Raw genomic sequence first — 21,785 nt, forward strand, 5'->3', positions numbered from 1 at the left:
ATTGTGTAAAAATACATTCTTTTCATCCACTCTGCAGTTAATGAGCATTTTGGTTGTTTACAAGATTTACCTATCACAAATTGTGCAATGAACATGAGTGCACATATATCACTGTGACATGACATTTTCAATTTTTCTTTGAAAATTCCTAGAAGAAAAGCAGGATTGAATGGAACTTCAAATCCTAGGTTTTTGAGGAATCTCCATACTGATTTCCACAGTGGCTGCAACAGTCGGCACTTACACCAACAGTGGAGAAGTGCAGTGGTGCACTTCACCAAGATTTGTTATCAGTTGATTTCTCGATGGCGGCCATTCTTTCCAGAGTGAGATGAAATCTCAATGCTGTCTTAATTTGGAATTCTTGAACAACCAATGATGGTGAACATTTCTTTATATATTTATTTGCCATTTGTATACCTTCATCTGAAAACTGTATATTCATCTCTGATGCCCATTTTTGGAGAGGGTCTTGGAATCTGGGGGATTTGATGTTTTTCAATTCTTTATATGTTCTGGATATGAATCCCTTGTCTGAAGGATAGTTAGTTAAAATTATTTCCCATTCTGTGGGATTTCTGTTCACTTTGTTGGTGATTTCCTTTGAAGTTCAAAAACATTTTAATAATATGAGATTCTGGTTGTTGATTTTTTCAAGTATTTCCCATACAGCTTGTGTTTTATTCATGAATTCTCTGCCTAGCCCTATGTCTCCAAGATTTCTACCTAACTTGTCCTCCAGTAGATTTAGTGTTTCTTTTTTAACTTTTAGATCCTTGATCCATTTTGACTTTAGTTAAATGTATAGTGATAGGCATGGGTCTAGTTTTAGTCTTCAGCATGTGGAAAGCCAATTTTTCCCACACCATTTATTAAAAAGGCTATCTTTCTTGCAGTGAACATGTTTAGCTCCTTTGTCAAATATAAGGTGGCTGAGTGTCTCTGTGGCAGTGTTTATATCTTCTATCTGTTCCACTGATCCTATGGTCTATTTCCTTGCCAACAGCATGCTGATTTTATCACCATGGCTTTGCAGTATAGTTTCAAGTCAGGAATTGAGATGCCTCCTTCTTTGTCTTTGTTGTCCAGTATTGCCTTTGCTATTCTAGGTTTCTTCTGTTTCCAGATGAATTTGGGGGAATATTTCCTCTAGATCTGTAAGGTGTGTTAATGATATTTTGATTGGGATTGCATTGAATATATATAACAGTTTGGAGAGTTTCACCATTTTCACAATGTTGGTTGTTCCTAACTCTGATCAAGGAATATCCTTTCATTTTCTAATATCCTCTTCAATCTCCTTTTTTAGAGTAGTATAATTTTCATCATATAGGTCTTTTACATTCTTGGATAGGTTGATTCCTAAGTATTTCATTTTTTTGATGCTATTGTGAAAGGCGATATTTCATAATTTCTCTCTCTTGGAGATTTTGTGTACAGGAATACTATTGACTTTTGAGTATTGACTTTCTATCCAGGTATGCTGCTGTTTATCATCTTAATAGGCTTTTAATAGATTTTTGGGGGTCTTCTATGCAAAGTATCATGTCATCTGCAAATAATAACTTAACTTCTTCTTTTCCTATTTTTATTCCCTTTATTTCTCCATCTTGTCTGATTGCTCTGCTAATAGTTCCAGAACTATATTGAATAGGAGTGGTGATAGTGCACATCATTTTTTTGTTCCTGATTTTAGTGTGAAGGCTTTCAGTTTTTGTCCACTTAGCATAACATTGGCTGTAGGTTTGTCATAAATGGTCTTTATGAGACTGAGGTAGATACCATCTATTCTGACTTTCTGTAGGGTTTTCATCATGAACAAGTGTTGGATTTTATCAAAAGATTTTTCTGCATCTATTGAGAAGTTCACGTGATTTTTATTTTTGGCTCTGTTGATGTGGAGTATTACATTTATTGATTAGCATATTTTGAACCATGCCTGCCATCTTGGAATCAATCCCAGTTGGTCATGCTACATAATCCTCTCAATGATTTGCTGCATTCTATTTGCCAATATTTTATAGAGAATCTTTGAATCAGTGTTCATTAGTGAGATTGGTCTGTATTTTTCCGCTTTGGTTGTGTCTTTCTCTAATGGTATCATAGTGATACTTGACTCCAAGAATGAGTTAGGGAGGACTGCTTCTCTTTCAATTTCATTGAAGAGTTTAAGAAATATTGGAGTCAGGTATTCTCTAAATTCCTTATGAAATTCAGCCGTGAATATATCAGGACCTAGATATTCCTTTGTTGGTAAGTTGATAAATCATTTTCAATTTCAGTAGCTGATACTGATTTACTCAGAATTGTTATATCTTCTTGATTGAGCCTCAATAATTCATGTTTCTAGAAATCTGTCCATTTCCTCTGTGTTTTTGACTCTATGTGAGTAGAGATTTTCAAAGTATGTGTTCATGATCTTTTGAATTTCCATGGCATCTGTACTAATTTCCATCTTTTCAGTCCTTATTGTGTGGATTTGAATTTTTTCTTTTTCTTAATAAGAAGGTTATCAGTTTTGTTTATTCTCTCTCTCAAAAAAAAAAACCCAACTCATTGATTCGTTAATTTTCTGCATTTTTTTTAGTTTCAACTGCATTAATTTCTGCTCTAATCTTTACAATTGTCTCTCTTGTATGAGCTTTGGGTTTGACTTGCTCCTCCTTTTCTAGAAACTTGAGATGTAGCATTAGGTTATTTATTTGTTGTAGGGAGTGGTGTAACTGCCCCACTGCTGTCTCTCCGCCTCTCCCTCCTATGGGCACATAATGCACCTGCCTACATTAACCATAGTCCTCTCCTACTTACGTCACATACACAGACATGATGATGACCCATCAGAGATTACCCCATAGCCTCTTCGTGTCCCACCAGCCCACCCCTGCCATATAAAACCAGTGACCACTTTATTAATAAATGAGACTTAATTGGACTCCCTTGACTTGTCTCTGACACTCTGTGTCTGGCCCCGTCTGTGTTAATCCCCATCCCTTCTCCAGGAAACTGCCCCACAGATCTGAATTGACCTGCAGGCCGGGTCAAGTGGCGCCTGTCATGGGGCTCTTGGCATGAAGGGCTCAATGAGGGAGCCATCCTGAGACACACGCATAGAAGTGAAACTAAAAGTTTTGTGACCAACGCTACGCAGGAGCCTGTTGCACCGCTAGAGTCATGGTAAGTGGACAGCAATCCTTTTCCCTTTTCTCTGGCATGGGTCAGGCATTAAGCGACCATAAATGCTTTGTATCAAGTTTAAGTAAAGCTTTAAAGACAAGAGGGATAAAGGCTAAAGAAAAAGACTTATTGCAGTATTTTCAATTTATTCATAAGGTTTGCCCTTGGTTTCCTTTAGAGGGCTCTATTGATGCAAAAAGATGGGAAAGAGTAGGAGATGCATTAAAGGATTACTATCGGGTCTTTGGCCCTGAAAAGGTCCCAGTTACAGCCTTTGCCTACTGGAACCTAATCTTGGAGCTACTTACACAGCATTGCCAAGCCCCTCAAATTGATAAAACAACCACCCAAGGTGAAGTCACTTTACACGCTTCCACTTCGCCAACATCTCTCCCTTCAGGAGATGAATCTAAACCTTCTCCAGAGAAGCTGCAGAGCGAGCAGTGGCTTCCCCCAAGCCAGAGATCCAGAGAGGGAGAAAAATAAATACTGGAAAGGAGGAGAGAACATAAGAGGGAAAGAACAGGAGGTGGATCACAGTTATTTTATGTGTGAACCTTAATATTTGCATCACATGATGTCTACCATATTTGGTTATTTAAGAATGAGTCAGGAGCTGGTGAGACAGCTCAGTGTACAATACTTGCTGACAATGCATGCAGCCCTGGGCTCAATTTCAGTGCTAATGCAAAACAATAACACTAATAATAGTAAATAACTAAGTGAGGCCCATTAGGTAGGGAATGGATTACTCACGTTGTAGCCATCAGAAAGTTAGCTGTCACCTATTGAGTAGGACCAGTCATGGGTGTGGTGACTCACATAGGTGTGAATATAGAAGAACTGCCAGTAGATATTGGGGTGCAACTCCATCCATAGTTCTTGCTTAGCCTGTGTGAGTTCCTAACTTGAGGGTATAACACCAATACGTAGAAGAAATTGCGATATTTAGGGAACATAAAGATGACTGAATCAATGAAATTCCGCCCCTTCACAATACTACCAGGGAATACGTCCAGAAGTTGTGTGTCATTTCTGCCACCAGGCAGTGGGGGCCAGGCCTATGTGCACTGTATTCCACATCCATTGCACCCCTTCCTGGATTTAACCTCTAATTCTGTACAGTATGTCTATGTGATATCAGCCCAAAGGCATTACAATTGTCATCTCACATTGCCAATAAGGTCCCTAGGAAGTAGATGCCAGGGTAACCTCTGTAGTGCAGGAGGACACTCTGTGAAGGTTCTGAGAGGCACGGTGTCTTGTCTTAGGAAGTCAGAAGGAAGAGTTGGGTCTAAACCCAGGTCTTTCCCCTCAGAGCTTGTGACCTTGCCTGCACTGTCTTTTTTCTTAGCCTTAGGGAAGCTTTGCCTACTACCAAGGGCCTGTCACTTGATTGAAGCTGTTCTCTTCATTATAAAGGACACCAGAGTGTCATTCTATTGGCTACCATGGTATCCATAGCAGGAATCTCTGGGGAATACCAGGGGGCACAATTCCACACAGACATCATGGAGGGAGCTGGTGAGTGCCTTTAATCATCAATTTACTAAGCTGTGACCATGATGCAGTGACCAGAGCAAATGTAACCACTGCTCTCTTGTGATTCCATGTTATCCAGGACACAAGTCCCTCTGAAGAACAGATCAGGTACTATCCACATTACCGTAAATGTGCCTAACTTCCTGGCCTCTGTACATTTGAACACATATTAGGGGAAGGGGTGTCCCAAGAAGGTACACAGAATGGGATGATACATCACTATATGAACTGAAGATGATGGCAGGCAGAACACACTCCCTCTGTTCACTCACTTCACTGATATTTAAAGTGCACCAACCCTGTAGAGTAAGCACGAGTAGAGTAACACTGCAGATACCATTCTTTTTCTCACAGAGACAACACACCACGAGGGTGGGAAAGGAAGATGCATTTCGTGCTTTCCTCAAGAACAGAGGACAGGTGGTCTCAGCACTATTAGGGACTTCTTTCAGCAGGTGAAGGCTTCCTGAGCCAGCACTGCCCGATTCAAGGCAGAGAGAAGGTTGGGCTGGTCTCTCTGCAACTGGAGCAGGAGGCTGGTGTTCAACTCCACAAGATGCCCCAGCTGAATTGGACCAACCTGAGCTCACTGAAGCTGAGCCCTGCCTTCAGGAGGGATTGGCCTGGGTCTGTGGGCCTCTGGGGATTGCATAAGACACTTTACATGGAGAAAGACTGCCAGACTTGGGATCTCTGGCAAGCCTGAGGCATGTACAAGTGAGTGGGTCAAGGAAGAATGAGAAACTTTGCTGGGGTGGATTTGTGCACAGAGCTGTCTGTGACAGGCACTGTGAAGTTCTCAGGCCTGCAAGGAACAAGGACAGTTGGTGATTGTTCTCCTTCTGTTGATGCAGGGCTAGTACCTGATGACCTGAAGTCGGACTTGCAGAGTTTGTGCCAGCTGGACTCCAGTGACCTTGCCAGCTCTGGGATCAAAGTGAAAACTAAGGTTAGGCACCCTTTCTTAAGGAATTTCAGAACTGGTGCTTTTACTAGCTCCATGGCAAGAATCCTGAGCTCCACTTCCAGCCAAGTGCTGCAGAGAACCTCTGTTCCCTTCCCCTTCCTTCCTTTGTACCCCTTGTATTTCTTTCAGCTTTCATTTTAGTCTTATTATCTATAATTGTTCTCAACATTAAAGTCTAAGATAATTTTAATTAAAAGTTAAGATGTCATTAGTTTCAACATGTTCAATTCAGTAGCACATAAGGACATCATCAACTTGTACAATTTCTACATCTATTGATTTCTAGCTTTCTGTTCAGTGTTGGACTCATCCATATACCTGTACTCTTCTACTAGTCCCAACCCACCTCTGATTTTTCTCTCACTGTGATTTGCTACTCTGGGTCGTTAATATTCAAGCATCAGATTATGTTTGGCCAAACATTACTGGAGGAGACTGGCTACAATTGCTTTTTCATAGAAGAGAAAATCCCAAATAACCAAAATCTACAGCAAAAATGTAAGAAATCTACTGATCTTTTCATGTTGGAAAAGCTTTCCCATGATAGAAGGGAGAGAGAAAGATCTGATTCACTGCATTTGAAAAACAGAAAAAGAATAATGTAGAATCCACAATAAGAAATCTTTCCTTACAAGCAATAGGCAGAGAGTTTGTATTAGAGGTGTCAAAGAGGTGTCATGAGTCCATTCTGTGAGAGATGAAAAATTCTTCTAACTCAAAAGAGAACCACCAAGTGTGGCCAACAAATGGAGAAGACGCTGGGCCCCACAAGGGTGATTCATTCAGGAATACATCCCTGACATGTGCTGTGATCCCATCTGATGGCAGACTTTAAGGCAAGTGCTGAACAGTACTGAGAAGAACATGGTGGGTGGGGCAGAGCCCTGTCCAGAAGCTCCCATCACAGCTCTCACAGGTGTCCCCAGACTTTGAGGTCTAAAAATAGAGATTTATCCTACACAGAGATCTGTATAACTTTTCAAGCTTTCTTTTCAAGACTGTTGTTCACAACACTGCTTGAAGCAGGAGGAAAATGTGATCCTTGCTACCCTCCACGTAGAAGGTGCGGGGCATCAGTGTGGGTCAGGAGAACCAGGGAAAGCTATGCAGATGCTGAGCTTGATCTCTCTGGGCCACAGGGTAAGAGGACAAGGAATCTGATCATGAAATAATACATGGATGAGAGAAGGATGTGTGTTCAAAGTCAGAGGATACTGACTTTGAAAATGCAATGTCTCTGACATCAATGTGCGTCCACACACAGACATGTAAGAATCTATGTTCAAGAATGGTGTCTCAGCAGTGTAGCTACTTATGGAAACCCTGGCTCAATATAAAAAAGAATTTTAAAACAGAATTTAGTGTAGTTCAGTGCATGGCCATGCGCTATAATTCACAGAATTATGTTAAGGAAAAAACACAGACAAACTGGGAGCGATGTGAGGGGCTGTAGAGCGCCATCACCTGGTCTTCTGGAGAGCAGTGTGCCCCAACTATCTTGAGCCTCCACACCTTTCTTGGGCACATTGATTTAAAAAAATGATCAATTCCATGAAGGAGGGGGAAAGGAGGATATTCACCCAAGAATACAAAGTCTCAGTCACAATGGAGAAGAAATGTTCAATTTTACAATAAACTGCATGGTGACCACAGTTAATAAGAAGTATAGCTTTCAAAACTGCTAAACAATGAGATTGGCAGTCCCATTCACTGTGAAACAATCTGTAGGTAAGGTGGTAGACACATTAACTTGATTGATTCTTTCTACAAAGGAGCCATAGATCACAAGTGCATGTCATCCCACAAACATACATAATTATTGTGAATTGCCAAGTGAAGATACCTTATACCTGCACTCTCAGCATTCTGGGAGGCTAAGGTAGGAGGACCACAAGTTTAAACCCAATCTGGGGAATTGAGTAAATTATTTAAAGTCTGTCTCAAAAATTAAAAAAAAAAACTAAAGTATATGGGCATACAGCTCATGGAGAATTCCCTGGGATCACTGAACACAGTATAAGAATCATTATTGTATAACTATTCTGTTATGAAAATTTTAATCTATAAATGTTTTCATATTTTCTGTTTTACCATCTACTTGTGCTATATAAAATAAGAAAAGAGGAAAAAAGTACTTATTAGTTTGTTTTGTTTTGAGACAACATCTTGCTACGTACTGCAGGCTGACCCTGAACTCACCATGTATTTCAGGCTAGCCTGGAACTCTCTGTGATCCTCTTGTCTAACCCTTGAGAGTGCTGAGATTACAGGCATGCGCCACCATGCATAGCAAGAAAATTTTTTAAAAATTTATTTTAAAGGGAATAAAACCAAATAAAAAAATAGTCAATCAAAACAAAAGGATGAACATGATACATGACTTAAAAACAAAATCAAACAGTAGGTTGTGTGGCCTGTTTCTTAGCCAGCACAGAAAAGAACTCAACACCTTGCTGAACACCAAATTTGTCCAGATAACTGGACAAATACCTAGATTTTGAAAGTCGTCTATTTAAACATGTTTTGTTTAGGAAGCAATTCATATCAAGCGCCAGGGAAAGAACACAGAACTTTGATTTACTATTTCCAATTTCCGGAATTTATCCCAAGAAAAAAGATACATGCTCAACACCAATTTTTCTAAGAGGAACTAGATTTGTATACATGGTCAGTAACAGGATAACTAAGTGCAACTCTACCTATGCATATAATATAAATATTCAACACTATGCAAATACATAAATGCTGTGAGCAGAACAGGGGAGTAATGGTTAGAGACAGCCGAATATGGACAAGATGGGTATCCTGCAGCAGGTTCAACAATGTTGGTGAATTAGTTTTATTTGTGGATTTAAATTTTTGAACTGCTGATCACACTGGCTCATCCCTCAAAGCCCCATGCCACATTCAGACTCCTCACAAAGCCTAAACACCCAAGTGGCGCCAATTTGAAAAGAAGCAGAAACCCCCCTATCAATGGAAGGGACTTGAGCCAAAGCATGTCCAGGTAGAATAATAACTGCTACCTTTCTGTAACATCTAGGTCCTCTCTGTCTCTGCAGGGAGGAGCTCCGAGTGGAATAAAATCGTCATTTTGGGGGTAAATATCAGTGGCTCAGCATGGCCTGGCTCACTGACAGCAGAGGCCATGTGAGACCTGAGCTGCCTGCCTCAGTTCCCACAGCTAGGCTGGGCTCCCAACAGCGCCTGGCTGGGCCAAGACCCCGGGGCTGCACGCGAGGCCTGGCCATTCTAACCCTGACGGAGAGGAGGGAGAAAGGAAGCTAGGGGCCCTTCAGGACCCAGGCTGGGTCGCCCCGAGCGCCGGTCCCGCCGCCGCCCCGGCCCGCGAACCCGCCGGCAGGACTCACTGCGCCGCTAACGTCGGGGACACCAGGCCGCACCGCCGCTCGCCGCCGGCTCACGCCCGCCTACCTGGCCCAGGCCCCAGGCCCCATCCCCCGCCCCACAGCAGCCTAGGCCGAGGAAAGAGGAGCGCTGCGGTCTCCAGATGGCATCTCTACCAGCAAAATGGCGACTCCACACACAAGACCAGCAATAGCTGCGAGGGCGAGGCTGGGGGATGGGCGAGACAGAGCGGGATGTGGAGGTGCACGGATCCGGGCGTCCAGGGCGCGGCCCCCTGGGGGAGGGGCGGGGGCAGCGGAACCTTCACTCAAGGCTGGGGGGTAGGGCGAAGCGGTGTGAGGGACAGGGCCAGAAGCTGGGGCCAAGTAGGTGCAAGCCTGCCAGTGGGACTAGAATGAGGCAGTGGACCTGGCAGTGGGGGTTAGGTCCCCACTGAAGCAGGGTTTGGCTGCAGGTGGAGGTCTCTGATGAGGCTTCTGGGAGACCCTGAACCCCAGGCCCACTGTGAGACAAAGCAGAGGAGTGGACTGAGTCTGAGGCTTGGAATTTATAGATGTCTGGACTCAAAACTTCTGGCCCTGATACATTAGGCACACTGCTATGCTTCTCAGAGCCTCAATTTCCACTATTGTTATTCTCCTATTATTTTGTTGTGAAATATTGTGGGGTTTACTTTATTCAAAAATCGAACCGTGATGAATGGCAGTAGTCATTCCTTGGCACTGCTGTAAAGATCCAATGAAACCCTGCAGAGATCTTCCCATGGTTCCTAGCATATAGCAAGTGCTCAGATGCCATTGTTATTTGCTTTGTTGCCTTTCTTTTATTGCAGAGAAAGGAGTGCTTTCGGTATCTGTCGTCTGATGTCTTCATAACTTAAAAGTATGTTTACATGTTAATATAACATAATAACAAGCATATGTACCAGTTATTGTGTCAGGCCAGGGCCTCTCTGAGGCACTTTACATATGTTAATTCTTACAACAGTGTGAGTTAGCAATTATCTTCATTTTCATAGCTGTGTGAGCCTAGACACCAATATTTAATACCTTTTCCAATGACAAAGCAGTGGATAGAATTTTAACCCAAGAGACCTCACACCAACCCCTCCATTAACTAACCCATAGTTAGCACAGCACCGCTACAGTTCTGCCTTGTATTTTTCACATGAGTGAGGCAGCAAATTGTTCATGGGAGGTTGCACAGGTAGTAGAGGCAGTTTTTGTCAGGGTTCACTAGAGGGTCAGATTTAATTTGTGTGTGTGTGACACTTAAAGGATTTACAGAGGAGTCTGAGGAAGGCCATCTGCAGAGTCAGGTGGAGAACACAAAAGGGCCATGTTCTCCTTGGAGATGCAAAAGATCCAGTCAATAGTCTGAGTCCTGGACCTCACTGCAGAGTCCTGGAAGAGTCCCTGGCAGGAAGCAAAAGAATCTGTGCTAGGAGACTGGAAATGACACCTAAGGTGATGGCAAGCACTCGAACTCTTCTGAAGAGGCAGAGCCAGACATTTTACTTTCTCTTTTTACTGCATCCAGGATGCAGGCCTATTGGTTGCCCACCATACACAGGGAAGGTCTTCCATCTTTAGTAAGTCAGTAATCTAAACACAAACACAAAACTGTGCTAAACCAATCAGCTAGGTGTTCTTTTTTGTTGTTTTTTGGTTTTTTGAGACAGGATTTTGCTATGCAGCTCAGGCTGTCCTTGAACTCACTGTGTTGCCCAAGCTAGTCTCAAACTCAGATTTTGCTGCCTCAGCCTCCCAAGTGCTGAGTTTACAGGTGTGCACCACCACACCCAGTTCCTCCTTCATTTGAATGCACTTATTCCATCATTCTTGCCTTTTTCTTCTGAATCAATTCTGGATGTCCTCTTATAAGGATCTTAGCTTTGCTGTTGTGGCTGCTTCAGTGTCTTGAATCAATTCAAACTATTTACTTTTCATGGTCATTTTGATTTTGCAGAAAAGTCAGAAGTCACAAGGGTCCAGATCTGATGAATCAGGTGGGTGAGGACACACCAAAATATATTTATGAGCTGTCCTTTCCATTGGATGGCACTCAGCAGCATCAGTCACTATATTATTTATCTCAATTTGTAGACAATTGTATAAGTGGACTTCCAAAACTGCTTCAAAAAAGCAAGAACAAATGAAGAAGTGTCTTTGAAGCAAGGAGGTGTATTTTATTTATTTTAAGGAGGTATTTTTTAAAGGAGAATTAATGGGCACATATCTTTTATTGTAGTAAATTTAAAAATTTTTAATATTAGCTGTTTATTTGTTTTATTTTTATAATTAGTATATCTTGATCAGCCCTTGTACTTCTTCCATAAGATTGTTAATTAAACATCTGCATATTCACTGTCCCTAATACAAAATGATTGGGACCAGATGTGTTTGGAATTTGTGAATTTTTGGTTTATTGGAGAATTTGCATATATATAATAAGTTATCTTGAGGATGGGATCTAAGTCTAAACATGAAATTTATTTATAGATCATATATACTTCATATTCATAGCTTGAAGATAATTTTATATTATATTTTTAATAATGTCGTGTTTAACATGTGTACTGAGTTGTTTTCCTGTTGTGGGAAATTGAAAATGTAGATAAGAACCAAAATAAAATACATATTGTGAATGTTATCTAATGAGATGGGGAATTAGGGATGGAGGAGGGCGAAAGGAAGGAAGGCAAAAAAAATTAATGAGAAAAGAAAGAAACAAAGCTTTCATAAATAAGGAGGGGAAGAGACTTGAAGGAAAGGTAGGGGAATGGAGAAAAAAGATTCATATCATGTATGCTACAAATTTCCCGTGGTTAACATGATCATAATTTACACCTAAAATGTGCCAATAATCTTAATTAAAAAACATTTTGTGTTTGAAAACAAAATTTCTTGCTGTGGAATTTTCTACTTTTGGCACTGTATCAGTAGTAAAAAGTTTTGGACTTTGAAGCATTTCAGACTTCAGATTTCATATTAGGAATGCTCAGCCCATATTTGGATAGTGATTTGATAAATATCAATAGACTGTAAGCTTTGTGGTGAGAGTATGAGAGCAGGCTCTTTGTTTCTACTGGTGTCATGGTTTATGTCAGTGACCATTCAAGCCTCATGCAATCATGGATGTGGCCAAATCTAGCATTTCTGAATGGTTCATTGTCTAACACTTAGATTGGTGGTATGAGTGCTACATCTACACAGGGGTGGAGCGAACATACAGTGTACCTGTGGGAAGAAGGCCTGCCTTTCTCTTTTGCTCTTCATGCTTGCTGTTTGTATCCACCACAAACTGCTGCCTCTCAGCCATGTCATTTTGCCTTGGAGCCAACTGAGGATGGACTGAAACCTCCAATCTGTAAGAAATAAACCCTTCATTCTTTCATGTTGGGCATCAGGTATTTTGTCTCAACAACCAGTGAAAAGTAACTAAAACAACAGGTAATCATTGTTTCTCAGTACTCACCTCAATGTCTGACACAAAAATGGTGCACTTTTGTTGACAGAAAGAAAACAAGCAGTAGCACACAATTTTAGATTTGTATCACACAGAATTTCACTACTTATAAGGCTCTATAGTGAAATGAGGTCTCATCAGATTTCCTTAGTGTAGGCACTAAGCTTGTCATTTCTTTTGCTTTATTATAGCAAATAGTGTTCCTCTGTCCAGTTTTCATTCTCCCTCTGGTCTTAAAAATCACTTGTAAGCAGTTATACAATCTCATGCTGGGCATGGAACTCAAGACCTTCTACCTGCTAGGCAAGTCTCTACCTCAAGATACATTCCAGCCCTCCCTTTCTTATCCTGGAATTTAAGCTATGGGAATGTACTATGGTGGATGTTCAGTCCAAATGACTGACCAGGGAACTGTAGTTTTAGGTCCAAGCTGATTGAAGATATTTTCAAGGCTCAGACTCTTGCATGTGGAATATGAATCAAGAGGTCCAAGGCTAAGAATCTTGCTATTATTTGATGGAAGTTTTTTTGTCCCTGAGCAATGTACTGTAGCAGAATGATCCCTTGCCTCAGGTGGCAGGAGCTGACTGTCAAATACCAGGAACAGGGTCTGCATGCTGACTCTACAATTGCAGAAATGACCTTAAACAGATCCAGTCACTTTTCCATGCTTAATTTTCTCACTTAAAAGCAATCACTTATTTTAGCAGCTGTACAGAGACTGGAGGTGAGAAACAGCATTTCCATGGTGTTCTTGAGTCAGAGGTGGCCAGGAGAAACTGTTTGCAGCTGATTCTTCAGCCATGCATCCCTGGCCATCAAGGAAGAAGAACAAGGCTGTTGTGTTTCCCTAAGAAAAACAAGAGGACAATGGCTTGTCCTGCAGTAGGAGGGAGCAGAGGCCTAAATCAGGTCACCACGCAATGGGGCTTTGAAAGTTTCACCATTGAATCCTCTCCCCATCCTCTAATTTTTCTTTTTCTGTTTGCCCCTTAATCATTGTTTTGATAATTATGATAATATTCACACATTTCAAAAAGTCCAACAAACAAGGAGAAAAAATTAGAAATATTTGCACTTTTTCTGTGTAGAAAGGTAACTATTGTTTGTACATTTTTAGCGTCCCTTTTCCTATTAATGATTTATTGTAGACATGGTTCCAGGGTGACTGATTTAGGTTGACATCATTGTAACAGGAATTACTGAAATAGGAGTTAGGATTCTACTAGGCCTTAAGGCCAGCAGCCCCAAAACAGAATCTTGAAGTCCAAAATGGAGCCTGCTGAGTTGTGATCCTCCAGGGACCTTACCGAAACATCTGTTGACTGTCCTTCAGCTGTTCCAGACCTTTCCAGAGCATAATCTGGCAGGCCATTGGCTGGAGGGTACATGGCCTGTGCATGGGCACTGTGTGAACACTGGTTGGCCTGCTTCGGTGACTCAAGGAAGATGTTCATGCGTGAGGTCCCAAGATTAGAGAATGTACATGTTCAAGACGTCAGCAACAAAGGTAGGCAGCGTGGAGCACAGCAGAGAACCACTGTGTTTTTTTATTGTATAATTCTTACCCAGGTTGTTATCTCATATTTACATTCTTGTGTAGAGTTCTATCCAGTGCATACAAGTTCACCTGTGCTAAGTCATGGTCACATAACTATATCCCACTGTGTGCCTATGCAGACAACCAGGGTCAGGTCCTCAGTTGTCTTTAGATATCCCTGAAATGTGAAGCATTCTGAGTGATTCCTCACAACACTGCATAGATTGAACCCTGAAAAGTAGGTAGTCTTCCATAGGGTAGCTCTTTTCTAAACCCATTAAAACTTCTAGACAAAGACTGCCTCGTGGGTATCCTACTCAGAACCCCCTCCTTGCTGAAGGGAACTTTACTCCCTTGCCTTTATAGCTATCAGAGTTGAGGAGGCTAAGGGGTAAATTTCTTGTGAGGTCCCCAGAGACAGCAGGAAGGCAGACATCGGCCCATCAGCAGCAGCAGGCAGCAAGCAGAGAGAACAATTGTATCTTTATCATCCAGGCTCTGTATATGTTGTTGTGTTTACATTCTTTCATGCTGGCTTCCCAGTAGTGCCACAGGCTGATGACCAAGCCTCTACCACAAGGATCTCTGAGGGACAATTACAATCCAAACTATCACAGACACAAACAAAAAGCAATTTTCATGTGTGCATCTCTCATGGGCCAACAGTGGTGTCTAACTCACATTGCCTGCACTTCCTTCCCCTCAGTGGGACACTGCCGTTCTTAACAGCAGAGGGAAAAGAATGTTTACTAGTTATTCAGTGTCAGCTGTGAAAAATAGAAGTCTAAAAAAATAGTACATGGGAAACAGTGTTGCAATTCAGGTGCACTTCCTCAAGGCAGCCCCATAAGGCAGATGCAGTGAAGTTTGTTGCAGGGGATTCCCACAGAGTTATTTTCAGAGACAGCTCCCTGCCTAGGCAGACACCTGAGTCACACATGCATCTGACTGTTAGTTAACAAAGACATTCCTGGGTGAGGGGTGTTGGAGGAGGAGGTGAAGAGCTTCAGTTGTTCTCTAAATCTAGGAACATTCTGCAGTATCACCTTCAGCTGGTTTGCCTACTCTCCTACAGCTATTTCCTGACTTACCTCAGGAAGTCTTAATCTTAGCTTTCTGGTTTTGTTTTATTTTGTTTCACAGCCCTGACTTTTAAGAATTGTATTGGGTAGTGGCAAGTGTCACTTGCATTTGTGTCTGACAAATATTCTCTCCTTGCCCAAACCCTAGTCAGGATCCTGACAGGGTCTGAGGAGTCTTCACAAAGAGGAGATGGGGACCTCTACTCATGCTGGGCCTTGTGTAGAGTTTCCTGTCTTGTCATGGAGGAGAATTGCTATGTACTCTGTGACAGGCTCAGGTATCTGCATTATCCAATCTTAGGAAGTGTCCTGCTAATTCAGCTGGCCATAAGCCTCCATCCCTGATTTCTGATCACCCTTAACATCTGATTGGGGCCTCATCCTCCACCATCTCGCAGCTCATGCCTGTTGAGCCTGGCCTGCCCTCTGCAAGCATCCTGTTAGCCTGGGTCAGGAAGCAGCTCCCTTCCATCTGCTGCTCACTCTTAGTGTTGCCAACGCCCTGACCTGACCCTGTTCTGCAGCTGTGCAGCACTAATTTTCCAAGGTGCATGTGGAGTTCTTTCTCCTCCACTCTTAAACCCCTCACAGTGGCTCCTGCCTCTCTTAGGATGGTCCCCATATTGTCAGAAAGTTCTTGAAAACACAAACAGGGCCCAAAGAGCGACCCAGAGGACTGTGGCAACTTCCTAAATGAACCAAGACAAGAAAAGCTCTGGGAGCAGCTGCACCACTGCTTTGGTGGTTGGTTGTTCTGTCCCCATCCCAGGAAAATTGTTGTTGAGATCAGGAGAATGTCAGGTACAGAGTTAAGGCTGCATACGTTTAGTGCATACAAAAATAGCAGGTTCTCTCTGTCACACAGTGTACATGTAAAGGTTAAGCAGCCGTTAAATATCTAGACATCTCTTTAAAGTTGGTCCTGGCACTTAAAGCTTGATCTACACCTACTGGGATTTATTAAATAAGCATTTTGCTACTACATGAATGAGATACAATTGTATTGGGTAATAAGTCTATATATATATGGTCATTAACATAGTTTCCTATATTTACGAGATTTCTATAGACGTCCTTTAATCCTCAAATTCTGTATTTTATTAAAAAATCTAAATTTTGCCTTATGAGTAAAATCTAAGTAAATACATGTTAAAGTTTCTACATAGTGTTGCTATTAATTATTGCTAACCTCATAGTATATTAAATACATTTGTTTTCCCAAGAGTGTAGGGTGTTTTTAAGATGTAGAGTGCCATAAAGATATCTCCTCATATTTACGACCTGCAAACTGCACTTGTAAGTGAGATCTGTGGTGCCTAGGAGAGATGGCAATCAGAAGGAGGTGACTAGGTTGATGGATTTGTCCCACTCTATTTGAGTGCACATGTGGGTGTTGGGTCTGAGAGATGTTGTGTGCTTGAACAAAAGGCCCCTAAACTGGTTTTTGCACACTAGAAGGGCTTGGCTGATTGGCTGGCTTTGTCTTCTGCCCAAAGTATTAACCAGAATCCCTCTCACTCAGCCTGGCTGCGTCAGGAACTCTCTCTAGCAGAGCATTGTAGTTCACAGAATGGCCAGGAGGTGGAGACGGAGCAGCGAGTCAACTTTGACAAGTTTCGTAGGAAGGCAGCTAGGAAAGTGAAGCTTTGGTAACAAGGAATAAGAAAGGAAAATGTTGAATTCAATGAATGTTCATAAATGAAATTAACATCCACCTCTTATCCTCTTTTCTGGCTGCTTCTCCTCTCCTCCCCCAAGATAAATACTATCCAGAGAATAATTTGTCCTGTTTTTATCAGTTATACATATGCATGTGCATTTATATCCCTGTATGTGCTCTTACAGTTTGTGTTTTCTGAGGGTGTGTGTGACTTTTTCACTTATCTTTATGTTTGTGAGTTTTACACATTGATCCATCCACAAGCCATTACATCTATGACCTGTTTCATGTAGTTACAGATGTATTTGTTCTCATGACTCTGAGTCTCACCTTGATTTGTCCCTTCTCCTGGCCAGTCTCTTCTACTCACAGGTTGATGTATTTTTGGGTAATTGCTAGTTTGAGGGCAATTACAGTTCTGTGGCTATGAAACTCCTAACATCTCTTTAAGTGGAGATATATATATATATATATAGATATAGATATAGATATAGATATAGATATAGATATATAGATAGATAGATAGATATATTCATAACCTCAGAGTGATCTGTTTTGCTTATTTGAGACTTGTTTTTTTTTTTTTTTTGAGAGGCAAGCCTTAAACTCATAAGGTCAAATGGTATTCCTGCCTAAGCTTTCTGAGCCGCTGGCTCTCCAGGCATGTAGTAGCATGCCAAGTTAGCTTTGTTCTTAAACTGTTTCTTTAGTAGTCTTTAGGCACTTGTGCCAGGCACTTTGCTAAATAATACAAGTGATGTTAAAAATCCCTGACAGTGTTGGGCACATCGCTCAGTGGCAGAGCTCTTGTCTGGCATGTGCAGGGCGCTAGACTTAGTAACCCATGACATCTGGTCCTCACAACCTAGAGAGAAGATAGGTGTGCAGGTGTGTAACTGACCACAGTGATCATGATTCAGCATAGGCATTGATCACCATGGCCTGTGTGGTGACCCAAAAGATCTCAGGTTTTCCAAATCTAACTGCAAACCGGGTAGAGGGCTGTCAAAGTGTGAAAGCTGACAGAGAGATGAACAAAGAGCCAAGCTATGATGCCTGACCAGGCACTGACTGGGAAAAGAAGCTTTCACTTCACACCAAGGACAGAGGGGGACAGTCTGCCTCCCCCACTGAAGGGTCTTTGCTACTTTCCCACTGTCACCTGGAGTACTTGGTGCAGTGCCTCACACACAGTGAATTGTTATATTAGCTTCCCAGGGAAAGCTTAGAGTACCACACACCAAATGATTTAAAACAGCAGAAATGTGTTCTTTAAAGGCCTGGGAACTCAAAATCAGAAATCAAGGTGTTAACATGGTCATTCTCCCCTTGAGGTCACAAAGGGAGTCTTGTTCTTCAGCTCTTCTGGTGACTGCTGGTCTCCTTGGCACCTCTTGACATGTACCTGCCCCACATCTTTCTCTGCCTGTCAACACAGGGCACTTTACCCTTGGCCTTTGACTCTGCTCGTATTAAGTTTGAGTTTTAGTACATCTATTTTTACTAATGCAAGATTTTAGCTTTGAGTTTTCTTATGAAAAATTGAAACTTAATATCTAAGTTTTAATGAAGAGGTTGTAATTAAGAGACAGAGACACTTTTAATGTTATGCCGTCCCCCTGGCATATATAAACAGCATCATGTTTAGTTGTGTGTGACTAATTTATGAAAAAAAGTCAAGGATATATTTGCTTGGCCTGGGTGTGATGCTAGCAAAAGCCCACAAGGTAGGCAATGCACTCAGATGCCTTTTTTAGGGCAGGCCAAAAGATGCTGGTCAGTAAAACATTGCTTCCTTGTGCTGATGGCCAGAAAATTCAAGAGGAACCCCAACTGAGAATCACTGATATAGATTGTGAATTCAGGTAACACCCAATTCTTTAGTGTTAACTAATAGTATTAGCTATTTTTGTTGTAGGGGTAGGTTTGTATTTGGTGCTTTACCTTTAAAAACTTTTATGTTTTTCATAGACATGAAGTTTAAAAACCAAAAAATGACTAAGAGGAAAAAAAGCACAAAACTGAAAATACATGGCAGAGATCACCCCAGGAGGCCTGAAGAGAGTCATTGGAGTGACTGCACACAGTGGGACAGCACTGTGCACTCTGTGTGGTGAAATTGCTGGGTACTGTACATCAAGTGTCAGATGACGCTTTGACACCAACCACAAAAGTGTTGCTAAACTTGGTGAAACTGAAAGGTGAGAGTTTCTAGAAGGAAAACTGGAACTATTCCCAGTATCTTAGTTCTTGTAATTATCATTCTAAAACAAATATTCCTGTAGATGCCTGATTTTAAATTTTATTGTGCATAGCAAAATATGGCTCAGTGTATTGATTTACTTAGGTACAATGGTGTCCCATGGCTGAGCAGCTGACGTGTCCGGGGAGATCTGCAGCTGCTTGGATGAAATAAGGCTGTTTAGGATGAAAAATGGCAGAAATATCCACAGGTCACTGATGTGGCCTCACATAAAAGTCTCACGGTTTTCATAGATTTTATGCTACACTTCTGTGTACTAAACAAAAAACTACAAAGTTTAGAAAAACAGGTGAAAAAATGTATCGTAATATCAACACATTTGATCCAACACTGCAGGTTTTTGAAAGAGATCTTGAAAGTAGGCAGCTGAATTATTTTCTAATTCTAAGTATGCATTTAGAAAATTCTACAACATTTGCTGACAATCCCACAAGCCATCAGGAAACCTACAAAGAATTTGCTACCATTGTAGTAGCTTCAAAGGAGAATCTTAGTACCAGACTTTCACAGTTCTGTGACATGGAGACAACACTGGGGTTTTTTGTTTGTTTGTTTGCTTTTGTTTTTTGAAACTGTGTCTTGCTGTGCAGCTCAGGCTGACCTTGTGCTCACTTTGTAGCCCAGGCTAGTTTTGAATTTGCAGAGATCCTCTTGCCTCACCTGCTCAGTGCAGGGATTATAGGCATGCGCCAACACAGCCAGCTCACCCTGTGTTTTCTTTCTTCTCCAGATAAAGCCAAATTTGAAGAACTTGATTGTTCATCGTAACACTGGTTAGATTTGGAAATATGGAAATACAATTATTGGAATTTCAAGAAAAACCTGTTGGACAAATAATTTCTATGACAAATGAGCAACACTTGAGAAGACAGAGTGTGAAAGAATGACAAAGGACAGCACAGTTGGCAGTTCTGAAAACGAAATCCTGAGGAAAAAACTCAGCTTCTCCAGAGAATGGGCCATAATGGGCCTAGGAGGAGCCCACCAAGAAAACAACCAGCCAGGCTGTCTGGCAAGCTTTAAAAGCCATGCGGGGTCCAGGAAGAGAAAAGTCAGCTCCTCCTGTGAGACCACAGGCACATGGGCTGAGAATCAACATCGCTCTCTCCCATAAGCAACTGGCTGGTTCTGCGGACATGTTGAGCTGATAGCAACTGAGGTCCAAAAAGCACCTGAATGCTTGTATTGCTTGCTTGACTTTGCAGGTCTGGGGCCAAAGGTCTGAGCATCTATTGGGAGGATAACATAATGAAATATAGCAAATATGGGAGATTTTCTTCTATCTTATCTTTGAAATCCAATATTTTTCTCATTGTTTTGTTTCATTCTGATTGTTTTGCTTTTTTCAGTGTTCCAGTTTGATGGGTTTTATTGTTTTCTTTTGGTTTGATTTTGCTATATCTTGTGGAATGGACAACAATTGTGAAGATAATGAGATGAACTGTGGTAGCCATTATTGTTTTCCTAATATCTTGCTTTGAAGTTCTGTGCCAATTTCACTGCTTTGTTTTTTGCTTTGTTTTGATTGAGTTTATTCTGTTTTGTTTGGTTTGTTTGATTTTTACTATCTTTAAAGTGAAAAACAAAATCCTTGAAGTGTGGAACTTTCTGCCAAATAATTTAAAATCGGCCATGCATGGTGGTGCATGCCTGTAATTCCAGGAATCAGGAAGTTGAGGCAGAAGGACTGGTGCAAGTTTGAGACCAGCCTGGGCTGTAAAGTGAGCTGGGGAGCAGTCTAAACTAAACTACATAGTGAGATCCTGTCTCAAAAAGAGCAAAAAAAAATTAAGTCAATGAAAGCACTGGTGAATTCTTGTGTTACTCTGGATCATCTTATGCTTGTGGGCCACTGTTTTCAGCTTATTAAATCTGATACATGAAACAGATTAACAGATGACTTGAGAATTGCATGTGTTCCTCTGAAACTAATGCAGAATGAGCCAACCTTTGACAAATTATCAGTATGCATACACCAGCAAAGATATCATTAATTTTGTGAAAGCATACCAAATGTTAACTGTCACTTTTAAGTAAAAACTTGTTTGTGTCATAGAAAACTTTGTGATTGTGTTTTTCTTTAAAGGCAAAATGTGTCAATGGATGAGTTCTTTTTCCTAACTAAAACCTCAGGTCAGTACTCAGGTCTAATTGCAGTGTTGGCACTATAATAAATGAGTGAGCTTTTGGTTGCATTTTGGGCCCTTGGTCTCTAAAAGGTTTCCTATCACTGATCCAGGAGAACTGAGGGGTGAGGATTACATCCCCAGCTCTCCCATCTAGCCTCTGGCACTCACTGGGGCCCCAGGCATGAACAGGGCATTTAAACACAGTCTAGTTCTTCCAGCTCACCCAAGGCAGATCCCAGACTGAACATCAGTTCCCTGGGAACTGTGAAAGTCAGCAACAAAGTTCAGGACTCAGCCAAACATTGCTCCACTGGTCACGTAGGAGCAAGAGCTGATTCATCTAGCTCTTTCCCCTAAAACACAGAAAGTGGAGCATCCACACACTCACCCTGCAAAGGCCAGCTTTGTGGGGCATCTGGGCTTCATTGGGTAGTGGGGAGCTGCAAGGCGTGGGTCACTAGGTTACTGGTTTCCATGGTGTAGAAGGGGACAGTCTCTAAAGAGTTCTCATCACTGCAGAACTGACCCTAACCTGGGTGCAGGTTGGGTCCAGTCCCTCTCTGTTCATACTGCCCCATGTACCACACAAAC

General features: G+C 41.6%; 1 long non-coding RNA gene across 1 annotated transcript; it reads left to right on the top strand.

The window, feature by feature from the left end:
* The first annotated feature begins 8,217 nt into the window (after positions 1-8,217).
* Positions 8,218-21,125, top strand: LOC106026693 (uncharacterized). The gene is made up of 4 exons (XR_010045809.1): positions 8,218-9,293; positions 11,021-14,030; positions 18,774-19,003; positions 19,796-21,125. It is a non-coding gene; the product is annotated as an uncharacterized LOC106026693 (long non-coding RNA).
* The last annotated feature ends 660 nt before the right edge of the window (positions 21,126-21,785 follow it).

This window comes from Cavia porcellus, unplaced genomic scaffold (assembly GCF_034190915.1).
Source record: "Cavia porcellus strain 051 isolate PalLab524CR breed Dunkin Hartley unplaced genomic scaffold, mCavPor4.1 scaffold_41, whole genome shotgun sequence".
NCBI classification, from domain to species: domain Eukaryota; kingdom Metazoa; phylum Chordata; class Mammalia; order Rodentia; family Caviidae; genus Cavia; species Cavia porcellus.